At 50.3% G+C, this 19,547-nt stretch overlaps 1 protein-coding gene across 1 annotated transcript in view; it reads right to left on the bottom strand.

Annotated features, from left to right (window-relative positions):
• The window catches only part of LOC135819231 (sushi, von Willebrand factor type A, EGF and pentraxin domain-containing protein 1-like), a 157,894-nt gene that overhangs the window by 136,982 nt on the left and 1,365 nt on the right, over positions 1-19,547 (bottom strand). The window contains exon 2 of the mRNA XM_065332398.1: positions 16,821-16,892. The gene's annotated coding sequence lies outside the window, so the exon portion shown is untranslated. The remainder of the gene's footprint in view (positions 1-16,820; positions 16,893-19,547) is intronic.

The raw sequence follows: 19,547 nt of genomic DNA on the forward strand, positions 1-19,547 counted from the left end.
ATCAAGCTCATCCGGACCTGGCAGGCAAAAGATGGCGGCAAACCTGTGAGAAATTGTTCCACAACCATAGGATCAGAATTAGAAGCTATCTTGTGGCCAACCAATTCTACCAATCTTTGTAGATCTGCTGCATAACTCTCCACTGAATCATCCCCACGCAACTGGCGTGTTGAAAACAATTGATATGCTCTTGTGCTTGACACTGAATAGGCATCCAATAACAACAAGTTCTTTATTTTTAGACAACTCTTTCTTGTCGTCAGTGCTTAATCGAGAATAGAGGACAAATGCCGCACCATCAAGCAGGGATGGCAAATTTGCTGCTGCCTTAGTGTCATCCCAACCATTCGCACTCGCAGCAGCCAAATACCTTGCCCAAAATACATCAAACTCTTCGCCGGCTGTTCCACGAAAGGGCTTTTGCAATGTCTCAAAACTCAGAGCCATATCTAAGTTCAGAAGGGTTTCGGTCCCGTAAATGTTACTGAATCGTAACCAGCTCAAACTCTAGCGGCCGCAAAGCACTCACACATCTAAAACAAGACATTTTCACTCACAAAGCGACTGTTCAGTACATGGGGTAGTGGTCTACCAGAGCAATCACACTCACGGGTAGTGGTCTACCAGAGCAATCACACTCACCACCGTGGTGGTTTTCCAGAAATGAGTAGAAGCAAAAAACCACACTCGCAGCCACATAATAGATAAATAGCCGAAAAACATCTAAATCCATCAAAGAACCGCCAGCAAGCGGGAGAAAAGGCCGTGAAATCAAGTGAACAGCATGGCCAGTGGTGAGCATGGGTGACTGGGCAGCAGGGGAGCGCCTGAAAAACAATGACTCCCTACATTCCTAGCCGCGACCGCTCAACCGGGCTAGAGGAAAAACACGCCTTTCGGCCAAAAAACCTTTCTATTTTCATGAATTCCTGCCCCGCTGCCAGTCAGACCCAAGAATAGAGATAGCAAGAAATGGTATGTAATAACCGGTGTATGTCATAATCATAAGCCACACACATAGGCATAGATTGTCAAGAAGAACAGCGGACGACTCCCATGAAACCAGGGTGGGTGGGCGGGCAACTTCAACTACCACGAGGAAAAACAAAGACCACGATGGCAGGTTCAACGGAGTTGCGCAGAACAAGAGCAAATGCACGAAAATATTTGTGAGTGAAAAATACGTTTTTTGCACTCTTTCGCTACGCTCAGCCGTGAAAAAACAAAACTTTTCACTCACAAAGCGACTGTTCAGTACATGGGGTAGTGGTCTACCAGAGCAATCACACTCACGATGTAAAGGATAGTGAGGCCGATAGGAGAGCAGCACACATAGATTTGGACAAGGAAAACGAGCAGTGTGGCGCATGGCGCCAGTGTGCCAAAGTCTTGGGCACTGTGACCACCATCTGTGGCCAAGTGTATAGTTACTACGAACATTATGGAGACCCGGCCAGACTTGCCCTGGGATGCTCACTAGTAGGCCAGGTTGGGTCCGGTGGCAACCGGGCGAGCACACATCAGCCAGGATAACATGATCAGCAGTGCACTCCGAGCAGACAAAATCTCTGCGAAATGCCCGAAAGTTCCCCTGCTAGGTTGCGAGTGCTACATCATGGAGTAGTACTGCCAGTAAATTCAATGTGAGGTGCTGTACTTCCGTAATTGGGCTGGACGTCCGTTCAGTTCCTGCAAGAGAAGGAATCCTGTATCGAATGCACACGTCCGCCCCTCACACATTTACTGCACACACATGCACCCTTACACACATACACTGTACCCACACACACACTCACCGTACCCACACGTACTGTACACACACATACTGTACACACACACACACATACTGTACCTTGGTCCTTGGTAACACTGCCATCAAATGGTCACGTGTCCCCTGTGCAGGGGTCGACAGCACTGAGTTCAGCATTGGATCCAGAAACGCCGCTCTACTTCCTGGACAGGAAATTAGCACAGCTATGCAGGTCGAAACCACGGGATGACTTGCAGCAGCGACCGCAGCCGAGACAATGCGCTCTGCAGCAGGGCAGGGCAACCCGCTGTTTCCGGACCGAGTCTGCCGATGCCACAGCCGAGACCGGCGCCACTTCAGCAGCCGAGCTGGAGAGACACTTATGCGAAGCTAGCCCGCCAGCACTCAAGAACCATCTCCCGCACGCATTACATAGTCGGCTGCCGGACTGCTCAGATATGGGCTTCCTCCTCTCGGCCAGGCACTTGTGGCGATTCTTGTATTTCTGGTGGGCGAAAGTACGCTGGCAAACATCGCAGAGCACAGAAGTGTCACGCTGAGCCGATCGCGGTACTGGTTGAGCGGAATACGCACTGCGCCATTTCCCACGCTCCTGGGCGAGGTCGTACCATTCCGTGTGGTCGATGTTCACCGCGGAGAGGTCAGCTCTGACAGAGTCTCGCCACCGTTTCCGAGGACCGCAAGCCGGCCTCGGCGGAAGGAGCGCACCAAACAGGAGCTGGCGCGGAGTTCTATCGCCGTCCATCCTAGCTAGATGGCCTAGCCACTCCAGACGGCGGCGAAGAACACGTGTGGTAATATCCACTGGATCTCGACGATTCCAGGCCTCCAGAATGGTCTTCCTGTTGATGTGGAAGTCCCAGGTGTCTCTTCTACCGAGGGCTAAGATTGCGGAAATGCAGCGAAGATGGAAGGCGGACAGCGCCGCAAGCTCGCTTTTCAGTGGTACCCAACACTCCGCTCCGTAAAGGAGAAGAGAAGCCACACATGCATCATACACCATTCGCTTCGTTGCCAGTGAAAGATCGCCATCATCAAAGACAGATCGACGCAATGCTCCGAATGCCCTAGATGCTGACGCTATTCGGGACCGAGTGTCCACTGCGGTGCGGCCACCAGTATGGATGATGGAGCCTAGGTAGCGAAAGTCATGCACATTCTCGACAATTTCCCCGCCAACCACCAATGGACGACGATCCTCCGGAGAAATGCCGAAGCCGACCGCCATTACTTTGGTTTTTGATAGGTTGATGGTGAGGCCGAAGCGAGTTGCGACGTCCATGAACCGGCTGAGCGCAAGTGTGGCACCATGGTGAGTTGTAGCAATAAGTGCCGAATCGTCTGCGAATTGACAGTCACGATGGATGTTGATTGTGTCAGTCTTCTGGCGTTTGAAAAGGAGAGACGGTCCAGAGTTAGAGGAGACGGGAAGTCCAATCTCAGGTATGTCCGCAACCTCACGCTGCCACAGCTGGAATACTGCCCACATGAATATATTGAACAATACTGGGGCCATACAACAACCTTGTCGAAGGCCATTTTGCACCTCAATAGGCTCGGCCTCGATGCCCGGGATCGACAGGTTTGCAGACATAGAGGTATGAAATGAGCTGATAATGGTAACCAGCTTGTCAGGTACGCCCGCCTTCCGGAGAATTTCCCACATGCACTTACGGGTGACGGAATCATAGGCCTTCCGTAGATCAACAAAAACCATGAAACCAGAGCAGCGATGTTCATATAGTTTCTCAGATATTTGTCTCACCGCGAAGATCATGTCCGCACAAGATCTGCCTTTGCGGAATCCACACTGCGTGTCTGGTAGGATGTCTTCCGCGAGCCGCTGCAATCTTGTCTGGACGAGGCCAGCAACAGCCTTTCCTACCACCTCCAGAAGAGCGATGCCCCTCCAATTGTCACAGCTGGATAGATTTCCTTTTTTTGGTATCGGGACAAGCTGGCAGTCCACCCACTCCTGGGGCACCCGCTCTGCATTCCACACTGTCTGGACAAGGTCTAGTAGTGCCATCATGAGGCCATCCCCACCAGCCTTCAGCAGTTCCGGTAAGATTCCAGAGCCTCCTGCTGCTTTTCCGTTCCGTAGTCGGCGCACAGCTTGCCTAAGCTCTTCCAGAGTAGGTGGATCGGCGAGGTCTTCACACACTTCCTGTTGCTCAATGGTGGCAACAGTTGCAGGCTCATACGAGGTTGGAACATTGTAAACCTTGGAGAAGTGACGGTGCCATGTGCGGCCCTGATCCGCCGGTGAATTACAGACATTTCCGTTCTCGTCCCGCACAGCGACTGCAGTTACACCCACAAGCCCTCGCCGAGCCGTCTGCATGGTCTTGATACCGGCCCAAATGCGCGCCGAGTCAAAGCGCCCCTTCTCAGTACGTTGTGCCATGGCAGCAAACCAATCATTCTTCGCAGCTCGGGTGGCAGCGCGAGCCCTCGTGCGCGCAACACGGTAGCGCGAATACTCTTCCTGATTCCGGCCACTAGTGATCCATGTTCGATAGCATGCATTGCGCGCGTCCAGCAGTGGCCGCAGCCCGTCCTGGCTTTCCGTAAACCAACCAGGCTGCCGTCTCCTCTGATGACCGAGAGTGTCCGCAGCTGCCGCCGTCACCACGTCCCGCATCGCATTCCATTTCTCGTCTACCGTTTCCGCGTCCGCCACTGCATCAATCTTGGCATTGATGTTTTCCTGGTAGTCGTCAACCTTCCTCCGGTGGTTTCCCTCAGCATCTGTCGAAACCACTGCGGGCAGATTATGCACTGCAAATCGTACTCTCTTTGTGGATTTCCGCGGTTTCCACAAGACCCTGCCGAGCCTAAACCTGGCGGCAACAAGACTATGGTCGCTCCCACATTCTGCCGAGCGAATAACCTGAGCATCAGTGCACCAGTGCCGGCTCCCTTGCGCTGTGATGATGAAGTCAATACAATGGACATGTTTAGTTCTGGGATGCTGCCAAGTGCCTTTCAATTCCTGCTTTTTCCTGAACCAGGTGTTCACGATCCAGCATTGATGCATTGCCAGAAACTGAAGTAGCTCCTCTCCAGACGAATTCAGGCAGCCCAAGCCATGTGAGCCACGCACAGCGCTCCAATCATCACCTGGCTCTCCAGACCCCACTCTGGCATTGAAATCTCCAAGTAGAACAAATTTATCTGTGCACGGTATTGAGTTGAGTACTCCTTGCAGAGAGTCATAAAACGCATCCTTTTCACAGCGCTTACTGTTGAATGTTGGCGCATAAGCTGTAACCAGCGACATCCATTCAACCTCTCCACTCGCCAGATCAAACTTCAAGCGTATGGACAACAACCGAGCGGATACTGCGACGAGTTGACAACCCCCTTCGCGCCAGGCCCGAAGCGCATTTCCCCTCAGCACAAACGCAACGCCCTCACCTCGCCGTCTGGACGCTCCTTCCCCAGGCACAGGCCGACCCGAAGCAATGACCATTGCTCCGTGGACTTGGTAGTTTTCCTGACCAAACCAGTGGGTCTCTTGAAGAGCAGCGGCGTCCATCTCCAAGCGTTCCAGATGTTGTACAATTTGATAAATTTTTTTATCGTCGGCAACAATTCCACTCGCGGCAGCCGTCTGAATGTGGCCCTCACTCTCAACCAGAGAGCGTACGTTCCAAGAGCCTATGCTGAATACTCCATGCTGTCGTTTTCTTTGTGCTGTAGATGTCACCACTCGCGGGCTCGCAACGCCTCGCGAAGGCATCCGAGAACGGGACGACGACAAGAGTGTCGACATCAAAAATCGTCGACCAAGTCCGCCGCCGATATTCCCGCCTCAGTATGTTATCCTGGACGGCTGGGGAGGCCCCAGGCCGCCCAGGCCTGTCTCACTATGTCCAGAAACAGTCAGGAGAGGAAGACTTACAGAGAGCAAAAAAACTCAAACTGTCCCCACCCAAAGCAAGGACAGCACATACTGTACACACACACACACACACACACACACACACATACTGTACACACACATCCTGTACACACACGTACTGCCAGTGCACGTACACTCCTCCGCGTGCCCCGACAAAAAACGGGGTGAAAAGCCGGTACCGAGACATAAAAACCCACATACCTCTATGTAAATCTCACTCTCTCTCTCTCTCTCTCTCTCTCTCTCTCTCTCTCTCTCACTCGGTTTCAACATGTCTGTAATCATTCATAACCACATGATCGTTCATCAAGTCATACACCATCATGTGTCATCACTGACCATCGGGCTTCTCTCTCATCATGGCATCAAGCCATACACAACCATGTGCCATCACTGCCCATCGGGCTTCTCCCTCATCATGGCATCAAGCCATACACAACCATGTGTCATCACTGCCCATCGGGCTTCTCTCTCATCATGGCATTAAGCCATACACAACCATGTGTCATCACGGCCCATCGGGCTTCTCCCTCATCATGGCATCAAGCCATACACAACCATGTGTCATCACTGCCCTTCGGGCTTCTCCCTCATCATGGCACCAAGCCATACTCATCACTGCCCATCGGGCTTCTCCCTCCCCCTCATCATGGCATCTAGCCATACACAATCATGTGTCATCACGGCCCATCGGGCTTCTCCCTCATCATGGCATCAAGCCATACACAATATTGTGTCCTCACTGCCCATTGGGCTTCTCCGTGATTATTGCATCAAGCCCTACGCAATCATGTGTCATCACTGCCCATCGGGCTTCTTCCTCACTCCGTCATCACTCACATACACACTAAATAATGGCAAGCCGGGTTACCCATTTAAACACCACACAAGGCCGTTCCCAATCGCTTGCATCATGTCCAGTCGTGGGTGATCCGGTGTCTGTTCCACGGCCTAGGTACTGGCTTGGTACTGAAAGGACAGCAAGAGGAAAACATATATAAATGCTTCATTAAGATTCAACACCGAAAACATAAGGACGGCATGCACGAGCAAGATCAAGATACGTAAAGCTTTAACCAGTTGACTTGGCCTGGCAGCTGACTGGGGTGTCTCGCACACCTTACACAATCAAAGTGGTGGCTTAACTTTTATGAATTGGTTTGGCGTTACAACAGTGGAGTTGTGCAGTGTGCCATCATGTTACCTCACCTCGCACATTGCAGACTGCAGCGACCGAGTGAGGACTACGCGCTACCTGCCGCTTTAGTTATCGCTCCGTCTGGAACGTACACTTATTTTGAGCGTGTTCAGGAACCCTAGTCTTACTCTCTGGACGAAGGAAACTTGGACAGTACTGCTTCCCAACCTTGGTCAACATCGCACGCCCCCCCTGCGGTTGCTGTCACATTCTCTGTTGTGTTGTTGTCGCTTGCTGTAATAGCACATGACTATTGTCGTACATGTTTGCACTCATACAATCCCAGGCTGTACTTTGGAACTGTTTCCATTGCCCATGTACTCCTTATTCTTTGCTTGCTTTTATGCTGAGAGAACATATGCTGGCTCCCTGTACTGCTTAGCCGCGTACTCATTCGGTAGAAATGTGTGAATAATACTACTAATAATCTGACGTGAGTTAGGTGGATGGGCACCTCAGGAATACAAGTTTGAAGTCAGCAAGCAGTCAACTTTTGCGTGAATTTCTTCTGGAACCATGTCTGGTGGGCCCCACCCGTGAAAAAACAAACAAACAAACATTTGTCTCGTCCTGCCGGCCAATTGTCCCCCCCCCCTTGTGTGTCCGATGGCTGCGGACGTCGATTACACCTGGCCGTAAATCTACTAGCATTTTGCACGATGTTTGACTTGGACAACATTTACTGCCATGCCATTGTTGCCCGATTTTTGTACTCAGACTGACAAACTAACTACTCTTGTTGTTCATGGTTGTCTCTACAAACACGATACAGTCATGTACATCGCTCTGCACATCCATAACATTCTGATGGTCCCGTGACATTGATCATGCACCCTGTGTAGGGCCTAGGGCGGTACGGGCTGGGCGTTTGTTTGCTCCCTTAAATACGACGGCATGTACACCCCTTTCGATTGTGTCAACTACATGATTATGTACTTCGTAAATTATCGAAAAAACATCCACAGTCTCAAGTACTGATACTTATCTTTTCTCTCCGGTCCATGTGCGGTGCGAAAACTGGCTGGCTGTCCCAGTGAACTCCGGTTGGTGTTGTCAACAGACAGCTACGACCTTGCTGCCCTTCGCCACGATATCAGACAACTACTTCAGTATGACTGCGGTGTCACCTCTGCCAGGAGCTTCGCCACCATTTGGGACACGATGTTGTGATCGACAGCGCTCATCACCGACTCCGTAGACTCTCGATCTCATCACTGCGCCCCCGGAAAATTCTCAAGGACTCGCTGAAGCCTTTGAGGAGTATGGTTGCGGTACAGGTAGGTGTCGACCCGACATGTCGGAACTGAGTGACCAATTGTTTTGTCAACTAAATTTTACTTCCACAATCTTTGCTGGTCGTCCGAAACGCCCTGATTTGTGTAGCTGTCAACGGTGACTCTGCTCCGCCTGGTACCAAACTTGCTTGTGTGTGGTGGATTGCGCTCAGCTCGTTTTAGCTGTTTCCGCCTTTCGCAGATCGATCTGCAGCTCCCAAAAACGTCAGGTTACTGGTACATCAGCTTGCAGGCCCAATCAGGCGATGTGGACCTTTTGTAGGCTGGACCGATTCATTATAGACGGTGCACGGCACTGTCATTTCTTTCTTCTGGACTATTACACTGTAGATCTACTCTGAAAAAATAATAAGATGAGTTGTGGTGTTGTGTGGCTGCGAGTGGAAACTAAAAACTGGAGCACTTGAAAACTTCAACTACCACGAGGAAAAACAAAGACCACGATGGCAGGTTCAACGGAGTTGCGCAGAACAAGAGCAAATGCACGAAAATATTTGTGAGTGAAAAATACGTTTTTTGCACTCTTTCGCTACGCTCAGCCGTGAAAAAACAAAACCTCTTTCTTGATTTTATATAGTTTCATACAACAATGGAGGAATGGAAGAAGAGGGAAGAGAAGGTCATAGTTACAGTACTTGAACAGTAGCCAGCAGCAGGGGCGTGCTCGGCTCCCCTTCCAGGGGGTGTACCACTTCCAGACAACAGCAATTTTCAAAAGGTTTCTCTTAAAAGGCTTCACTCGTAACCTGATCGCACGTATGTATGACTGAGTCACCGGCCTCCGCCTTCCCTTCCGTTCTCTTTCCTTTCAAGCGCTGACTTTCATGTGCCACTATGGTCGCATCCTTTCGTGATGTCGTGCAATCTGATATGACACTGGACAGGCTGTACGTTAGGCATTGGCGGATAATGCTCGAAAGGTGGCAGATTCTGCTCGAAAAGCAGTGAAATTGGCAGAACCATACAAACCTTATGGCGGGTAATTCCTTGAATTCTGCTCCATTTCTTTATCCACATACCAAACAAGCATGCAACTTACCAGAAAAAGTAACGAATTCTGCCAAGTTTTCTGTCGGCATTATCTGCAAAGGCGTACTGTACGTACGGGACTGCCTGGTTGCATGTAGGCCACGCACCAGGCCCCTATACTGGACTACAACTTACTGTAGTACACAACACACAGGTGCAGGATGTGCTCCCGCGAGGTCGGGCTTTCCGCAATACATTGGTGACTTTTCAAAACCTCGGTCGAAATATTTTGGGGGGTGTAATTGCCCCCTGTGCTCCTCGCCAAGCACGCCCCTGAGCAGCAGCTCACGACGCCATCAGGACCCGAAGAGAAAGAGGATAAAATGAGGAGAAACCACTGGCTTTATACCAGGGCCAGGGACTGGCGCCTAGCAACAGCCAATCAGAGAAGCTCATGTGACTACTCTATCTACTACAAAGAGTAATGAGTAATGATTACATCATTGGCAGAAATGGGAAAAGACACAAAAAGGGTAACACATGCAATTGTGGGATTCAAACCAGCAACAGTCATTCCAAAGGTCAAGGAATTAGCAGTAACTTCTATCAAGGCCTCACTGAGTGTCACCATGCATTATCACTACTACTGCAGCCTCCGATCCAAGCCCCAGCAACGTTCGTGCAGGAGCTCTCTGCCTGCTTTGGCTGTCGCCACGGCCACCTCAACACCAATGCATCCCGCAGGTAAGAAAACCTTTTATGCTACGGTGCCTAAACGCGTTCATGATAAGGTAGTGACTGGCCAGTCGTTGACTCTGATTTAATTCCTTATTGCCAAGTCAGTCCCAAGTTTACACCAGCCGCAGTGGTTTACAACTTGACCACTACAGCTCCTACGGCCCAGTGGTTCTGGCACCTGTAAGTGGGCACTCCAGTCCAGGTGAGTCGAGGCCTCCGGAACCTGGCTCGACGCTTGGACCACGTATTGTGCGATTTACGAAGCAGCACACCCCTCCAGGGTCCCGGAGTTGTTTTCGTACCAGCCCATAATCTTGAGGATGGCTCGGAAATTTAGTTTCCAGGCTGTGTATGAGTACGATCAATCGCTCCGCTCACTCCTGGCTGCGGACCCAACCATGAGGTGGGACCCTATAGTCTAAGATGTCTACATGACGATCTTTGACGCGCCGGCATTTCGTTCCTTTCGGCCCGACAGCTACGACTCCGTCGACACGGAAATCTGCCGCCTGTTCAATCTAGGGAAATGCTACAGTCCCTGAGCTCTCCTCTCTAAAGCTGACACGAAGTATGCCTGGCGGCTTTGCCCTGTTTCTCCTCATGTCTGGCCCCGGCTTGGCATTTTTGAGAAGGTTCATACCATGTAGATAACGTTAAGGCACCACCATTTGGCCTTAGATCCTCCCCCTTCTGTTTAACAGACCGGCTGATGCAGACTCTCAGCCCAACGACGACTCTGCAATGATCCTGCTAATTCTCTTACTCGTCTTCGAGTACTGTGCTTCCGGACTCTCAGCCCATCTACCGACGCAGTGCTGACACACCCAGCACAGGCCACCATCCAGCAGTTGCCGACGCAACCATGGACCTCATTCGCCAGGGCCTGGCGGACAGCTCCAGCATGACATGCACTTTGCTGCCTCGCTCCGAACGCTTGTCGCCCTGCGCCAGGGCAAGCCACACTCAGGGACTGATCAGTGCCAGCAGCATTGTTCCAGATCCTGTACTTTGAGCGCATTGCCCACTATGCTAATGGGCAGCTGCATTGAACGACACTCACATAAATTGCAGTATAATATTAGTGCAGATAAATACTGTTTGGGTCCGGCTGTCAGTGCTGCTGGTCTCGCAGCCCAACTGGCGAAGTGGTGCCGACACAAGCATGAAATGCGGTTCGCTGCAGCGCTCCGAAAGCTTTTCGCCCACGCCAGGGCAAGCCACACTCAGGGACTGATCTGTGCCAGCAGCTTTGTTCCAGATCCTGTACTTCGAGCGCATTGCCCACTATGCTAATGGGCAGCCGCATTGGACGGCACTCACATCAATAATTGTAGTGTATAGTAATGCAGATAAATCCTGTTTGGGTCAGGTTGTCGGCGCTTCCGGACTCGCAGCCCAACTGCCAACGCAGTGCCGACACAACCGGCGCAGTCCACCCTTCAGCAGTTGACGACGCAACCACGGACCGCATCCACCAGTGCCTGGCGGACAGCTCCAGCACGTCATACTCTTCGCTGCAGCGCTCCGGACGCTTGTCGACCTGCTCTAGGGCAAGCCACACCCAGTGACTGATCAGTGCCAACAGCATTGTTCCAGATCCTGTATTTTGAGCGCATTGCCCAGGGTAAGGAAGCTTTTATTCGTTTCGATTGGTCTGCTGTTCCGTCGTTATGCTTGAATTTTTTTCTATTTCCAAGGAGCGTATCGCGTTTGATTGATGTTGCTTGAATGAATGCCCTAAAAGTAATCAACGACTTTGTAATAGTTGCGTGACAATAATAATCAGTCCTCAGGGACTGCAAGAACTTTGCATCAATCGTATACCATGTATACGATCGTCAAGCTATCATCAATTGTATACCATGTATACGATCGTCAAGCTATCATCAATTGTATACCATGTATACGATCGTCAAGCTATCATCAATTCTATTTCATGAGACATGTATTTTTATCCCTGTGATAATTATGGAAACTCCACGACACTCTTCCTCTAGTATGATGTCAAATACAGTGGGATCCACAAACGCAGTGCCAGTGTACTAGCAGTAGTACTTCACTAGTACTAGTAGTAGGAGGATTGATTGTATGCCGATGACAAGAAAAAGCTTCTCAAGCTGTTGTTTGCACAAACGATCTTATTCCTCGTACAGGTGGAATCCTGGACCGATTTCTGTCAATACGATTCCCACATAAAAATTTCTGATAATTTGAACCTCAAACAGAACATGTCCGGTTAATTCGAAGTTCCACGGATTCCACTAAATAGAAAATGTGTGGGACTTGTGCTGATATTTCGAAGTTAGCAAAGTGTAATTCGAAGTTCACTGTAGACTGTACTGGTCAGTTCAGTTTGCATGAGCAGGCTGTGCTAGCCAGTTCAGTATCCGTTAAATCTGTGTCTAAGGTCCATAGCGCAACTCTGCGTGACCATGAGAGCATTTTGACATACAAATTGTGTTGTGGGTTCATGTTGGATAATTGGAATGTCCGGATATTTAGAAGCTTTTTCCTGGCATTTGGAGGTTCGAATTACCAGGATTCCACCTGTATTACTAATAGATAATTGTCCCCACCGTCACCTGTTTACAGGTCTTTGAGTGGATGGATTTTCATTGAGCATCACATTCGTTGAGAACTTGGTAGTTGTGTGCTCCCATTCATCATTACGGTAATAAGCGTATCCTTGTCCTATCTATTTGTTGCAGGTGTGCTGATCTTCAGAAGCTTGCGGAATTGAGTGCTGCTGAACATTGGCATGGCCATGATCAATGGTGATGCTTGCACTCTCAGCATGTGCTAGTAGTATGCTGACTACTGCACTTTGTAACTCTCTTACACTAATACATGTATGTAAACGTGCGTGCACCCGTCCACGTATGCATTCGTTTCGTATATTTATTTGTTATCCCTCTTGACTTTACTTGTCCGGTCACTGAGAGCCAGGGACGCGACACATGCATTCCCCCGATACACTTCGCATCCGCACCGTCTTGGGAGCAGTGTATCGGCCAGGGTCCTGTGCCCCTGGCGATCTTACCTTAATCGATCATCTCGACAACATCCTCCCAGAAGCTAGACACCAGGGCTCCCACATTATCCTAGCTGGCGATTTCAACGTGCACAACCGGGCTTGGCTGAACAGCTCGAAATCTACGCCTGCAGGCGAGGCTCTCGAAGATACCTGCGCTGCCCATCTTCTTGTCCAGCATGTCACAGTACCGACTCGTGGAGACAACCCGCTAGATCTCATAATGTCAACGTTCACGTCCCCAGTAACTACACGTATACTTCCGCCCCTCGGTCGATCTGACCATGCAGTTGTACTGTCAGACTTTTCTTCCGTGCTCCCTAGACGTGAACCCCCTGTTAAGCGAACAGTATTTCGCTACAACAGGGCAGACTGGGATCGCCTTAGGGCGCACCTTCGCAACGTGGAATGGGGTGATATCATCACGGAGGACCCAGAAACTTCCTGTGAGCAGGTTACCGCTTCGATTACTGCAGCTGTTGCACAGTTTGTCCCATCCAAAGTTCTGGAAACGAGGCCTTCCGATCCGGTATGGTGGACGCCTGAATGCACCCAGACCGAGAGGGAGAAGGAGAAGCGCTGGCGCGACTGGAGAAAACACCCTTATGACCCAGCACTTCAGCAGGCATTCACCGATTCCGTGACTGTAGCGATCGCCACCCAGTTTCGATCACGACGTGCAAAGGAGGACAGCCTCCGTCGCAGCCTCTCAACTGGGTCCCTCAGAGACAAACAGTGGTGGACGAAGTTGAAGAACGCTGCTGGCAACCGCACACAGCCCAAAATTCCCCTAGTTGTCGACTCTGACGGCCGTGAGTGGGCAACGAGCTCAGAGAAAGCAGAGGCATTCGCTCGCTTCTTCTCGAAGAAATGTAGCGTTGCAGGTCCGGACCTTGTGGAAGCTGACCTACCGGACCCTGCTCCCTCAGAGGCTCCACCTCTTCGATCCATCCGCTTCCGCCCACAGGCTGTCCGCCGCCTCCTGGCAAGGCTCGACGTCTCCAAGGCTACCGGGCCTGACGGTATTTCTGCTCGCGTCCTTAAGGAATGTGCTCATGAGCTCGCAGAGCCACTGTCCAAGTTATTTGCTTTATGCTTCCGGTCTGGAGTGCAACCTAGGATGTGGAAGACGGCCAACGTGGTTCCGATCCACAAGCGATCTTCCCGCTCAACCCATAAGAACTACAGGCCCGTATCTTTACTGTGCATAATCTCGAAAGTAATGGAAACTCTTGTAAACAGACACATCGTAAACTATTTTGAAGACCGTCATCTGCTCACGTCGCACCAGTTTGGATTTCGCAGAGGCCTCGGAACATCGGACGCTTTGCAAGCTCTCCAAACTGCCTGGGCAAGCGCTGTGGGCTGTGGAGGGGCGGCTCGTATCCTTGCTGTGGACATCGCAGGAGCGTTTGATCGTGTCTCGCATGTCGGCCTCCTCCACAAGGTACGTAGCCTAGGCATAGATGGTCCGCTTTAGAGATGGCTGGCGTCATACCTGGACACCCGTTCCCTACAGTGCCTCGTTGGAGGGCGGACGTCATCTAGGTATACGACCTCCGCTGGAGTCCCCCAGGGAAGCATCCTTGGACCAACACTTTTCCTGGCCTACGTCAACGACGCGCCAGATGTTCTCGCTGACGGCGCCAGCTTGGAAGCCTATGCTGATGACACAACTTTGTACAGCTTAGTCACCTCCCAGCAGACCCCAACAGTGGCCGCGCAGTCACTGCAGGTGTCCGTTGACCGACTGCACGAGTGGGGTCGTACATGGAAAGTGATGTTTGAACCGACCAAATCCCAGGCCATGACAGCCACCCTCAGACGTACCGGCTTAGATCTCCCCCCACTCCTGTTTGGTGGCACACTGGTGCCCGAGACAACCACCATCACCCTCCTTGGTGTGAAGGTGGACGCCAAGTTGACCTTCAGCGATCACCTACGCTCCGTAGCCACCCGTGCACGCCAACAGCTTGGGGTCCTAAACAGAGCCGCCCACATACTCACCCCCGCCGGCCGGACGACCGTATACAAGGCGTTCGTACGACCATTCATGGAGTATGCGCCTCTTGTATGGATGGGAGCTGCGCAGAGCCACCTCCAGCGTCTGAACAATGTTCAGCGCCGCGCGCTTCATGCTATCGGCCCTGGGGCACACCTACCCAGCCTGGCCATCCGCCGCACTGTTGCCTCGCTTGCCTGCCTGTACAAGCTGCACTACTTGCCTGGTCCTCCGCAGCTGCTCTCTGTGTTGCCACCGCGCCACATCATCTCTACAAACCCCAGAACTCGCAGCGAGCACGGTGCTGTCAGTGGCCATGACCACCAGCTCCAACACCAGCTGCCTGCATCTGCCCCGCTGGCACTGAAGCGCTCGTTCCCACACTGCAGCATCAGCGATTGGAACTCCCTCCCTGCCGCTCTCCTATCCCAGCCTCCCCACAGCAAGAGAATGCAATCATTCAAAACGAATGTTTACCGCCATCTTCGCAGCACAAACTGGCTCTGGGCAGTCGATTCCCTATGAATAGTATGACGCTAAGACAGTTTCTCCCCCACAATCGCTCGTGTTAAGCCTTGGGTTTTTGCATCTTTCTTACCTGTACAGCTCTATCTTCTTCTTTTTTCATTGTTTTTGGTGCGTGTTTTTGGCCGTGACGCCGAGACCTCAGGTCGGCAGAGTCATCAATGCCCCACCATCACTGCTGCGTCTCGGTGCAGCGCCTGCTCATTAGTTGTCACGTTTGTCCTAGTCTCCGTACCATTGTCTTTCCTTATTCTTTTCGAGCTGGTTATGTGAATATAGTAAAAAAAAAAAAAAAAAAAAAATACATGTACGTACTCATTCTCTTGATGGTACGGTACTCTTGATGGTACGGGACAGATACGGGATAACGCCAGGCATGCCAATGGCACAAACAAACAAATAAATAAACACCAAATTAAACCTGCGTGGACCCTGGCTAGCGCCAGACGTTACTGAAGTAACGTCTTCTGCATAGCTACGGGAATAAAAAATACTATGCAGCAGTGTGTTTAAACAATCGACGAGGAGACAATGGTCGTAAAATGGCAATAAATAAGATAAATTGTGCACTCATAACAACAGCAAAATGAAGAAAGTCAAGTTCCATAACGTTTTCTTGTGACTGTCACCAGTGGAACGCCGTCACATAAAATGTAATAACTAAAACACACACTTATATACATGTAGCTAATATGGTTTCAGGTAGAAATACAGCAGCTCACATGTACAAAAAGCGAAGTTTGCACCTTTGCAATGTGTGAATATAGTGTATGTGAGAAAGGTAGTGGCAGATGAATGTGATACTGTGTGAATGAATGTAATGGTGCGTGTGTATTACTTGAAGAGTGTGAGTGATACAACGTTTTCTTTCTGTTTACATAGCACATGTATATAAGTGTGTGTTTTAGTTATTACATTTTTATGTGACGGCATTCCACTGATGACAGTCACAAGAAAACGTTATGGAACTTGACTTTCTTCATTTTTGCTTTTGTTATGAGTGCACAATTTATCTTATTTATTGCCATTTTATGCAGCAGTGTATTTTATGTTTGTTGTGGTTGTTACTATAATCTGGGGATAGGCAGTGAAATGAAAGAAAAATTCGAATTGAGCACACCAGTACGATCACAAAAGTTTATGTTGACGGCGGTCATAGCTGCTGAGTGGTTGACGCACATGGCAACAGTAGTAACGCCCTTTTATAACCATGGCAATTCTCTACCGTGAAAGCACAAGCGTAAGGAATGCTTTTAAACTCTCCGCATGCCCTGCCTAGCATTATACAGAAAGCACAGGTGTTGTCATCTTGATCCCAGCAGATCTTTAATTAACAAGTGTTGTAAGGTTTCGTGCAATGTACCATTATGATAATGCAACTTACAAGAAATTAAGTGCTGAAAGACCTTGGAATATTTGGCCAGGTAGGCTTGAAAGTTGATTATGGTTCAAATTCCTGGACAAGCACGAAATACAGTCAAGCCTCATTAGGAAGAACACTCATAAGGCAAACTTACCTTTAGTATGAATTAGGGCGAACTCCTGTACGGCGAACTTTCGTGAAGACGAACTAATTTCAGCGTGTAGTACGAACTTTCGGTCCCTGTGGGTGCGCTGGCTGTAGTTTTTTTCCGATAGTCGAGGCCTCTTGTACTGGCAAAACATGTTACAAGGCGGAGGACGTGCTGTCGTGAATACATTACACATTGTACTTACCTATTGCTGGGTTATGTTATGAAAATAATGTTTTACATTTGCACCAGCTTGCATCTTCACATAAATATATTCAAATGATATGCAGGAATGGAATCGGATTGTTTAGTAACTGGTGGTGTTAGTGGACATTATAGCGTAACTGTTTGCAGCACATCAGGAGGGGATCTTCACCAGGCAGAGCTACAGGGTTACACAACAATGCATCGGCAAAGGCAAAGGCGTTCTCCTTGCCAGGACGCCAGGAAGCGGTCAACTGGTATGCCTGGAGCTTCAGCAGGAGCCAGAGCAGGCGTGGCTTCTCAACTTGGTCGAGCGTATACGAGTTGAGAATGGGCACTAGTGGACGGTGGTCTGTGACAACTTGGAAAGACGGCTAGGTGCGGACAAACACCGGAACCTGGCCGTGAGTCGACGCTTGGACCACGTATTGTGCAATTTACGAAGCAGCACACCTCTCCAGGGCCCCGGAGTTGTTTTCGTACCAGCCCATAATCTTGAGGATGGCTCGGAAATTTAGGTTCCAGGCTGTGTATGAGTACGATCAATCGCTCCGCTCACTCCTGGCTGCGGACCCAACCATGAGGTGGGACCCTATAGTCTAAGATGTCTACATGACAATCTTTGACGCGCTGGCATTTCGTTCCTTTCGGCCCGACAGCTACGACTCCGTCGACACGGAAATCTGCCGCGTTCAATCTAGGGAAATGCTACAGTCCCTGAGCTCTCCTCTCTAAAGCTGACACGAAGTATGCCTTTCGGCTTTGCCCTGTTTCCCCTCATGTCTGGCCCCGGCTTGGCATTTTTGAGAAGGTTCATACCATGTAGATAACGTTAAGGCACCACCATTTGGCCTTAGATCCTCCCCCTTCTGTTTAACAGACCGGCTGATGCAGACTCTCAGCTCAACGACGACTCTGCAATGATCCTGCTAATTCTCTTACTCGTCTTCGAGTACTGTGCTTCCGGACTCTCAGCCCATCTACCGACGCAGTGCTGACACACCCAGCACAGGCCACCCTCCAGCAGTTGCCGACGCAACCATGGACCTCATCCGCCAGGGCCTGGCGGACAGCTCCAGCATGACATGCACTTTGCTGCCTCGCTCCGAACGCTTGTCGCCCTGCGCCAGGGCAAGCCACACTCAGGGACTGATCAGTGCCAGCAGCATTGTTCCAGATCCTGTACTTTGAGCGCATTGCCCACTATGCTAATGGGCAGCTGCATTGAACGACACTCACATAAATTGCAGTATAATATTAGTGCAGATAAATACTGTTTGGGTCCGGCTGTCAGCGCTGCCGGTCTCGCAGCCCAACTGGCGAAGTGGTGCCGACACAAGCATGAAATGCGGTTCGCTGCAGCGCTCCGAAAGCTTGTCGCCCACGCCAGGGCAAGCCACACTCAGGGACTGATCTGTGCCAGCAGCTTTGTTCCAGATCCTGTACTTCGAGCGCATTGCCCACTACGCTAATGGGCAGCCGCATTGGACGGCACTCACATCAATAATTGTAGTGTATAGTAATGCAGATAAATCCTGCTTGGGTCAGGTTGTCGGCGCTTCCGGACTCGCAGCCCAACTGCCAACGCAGTGCCGACACAACCGGCGCAGTCCACCCTTCAGCAGTTGACGACGCAACCACGGACCGCATCCACCAGTGCCTGGCGGACAGCTCCAGCACGTCATACTCTTCGCTGCAGCGCTCCGGACGCTTGTCGACCTGCTCTAGGGCAAGCCACACCCAGTGACTGATCAGTGCCAACAGCATTGTTCCAGATCCTGTATTTTGAGCGCATTGCCCAGGGTAAGGAAGCTTTTATTCGTTTCGATTGGTCTGCTGTTCCGTCGTTATGCTTGAATTTTTTTCTATTTCCAAGGAGCGTATCGCGTTTGATTGATGTTGCTTGAATGAATGCCCTAAAAGTAATCAACGACTTTGTAATAGTTGCGTGACAATAATATCAGTCCTCAAGGACTGCAAGAACTTTGCATCAATCGTATACCATGTATACGATCGTCAAGCTATCATCAATTGTATACCATGTATACGATCGTCAAGCTATCATCAATTCTATTTCATGAGACATGTATTTTTATCCCTGTGATAATTATGGGAACTCCACGACACTCTTCCTCTAGTATGATGTCAAATACAGTGGGATCCACAAACGCAGTGCCAGTGTACTAGCAGTAGTACTTCACTAGTACTAGTAGTAGGAGGATTGATTGTATGCCGATGACAAGAAAAAGCTTCTCAAGCTTCTCAAGCTGTTGTGTGCACAAACGATCTTATTCCTCGTACAGGTGAAATCCTGGACCGATTTCTGTCAATACGATTCCCACGTAAAAATTTCTGATAATTTGAACCTCAAACAGAACATGTCCGGTTAATTCGAA

This window comes from Sycon ciliatum, chromosome 6 (assembly GCF_964019385.1).
Source record: "Sycon ciliatum chromosome 6, ocSycCili1.1, whole genome shotgun sequence".
Classification (NCBI taxonomy): Eukaryota; Metazoa; Porifera; class Calcarea; order Leucosolenida; family Sycettidae; genus Sycon; species Sycon ciliatum.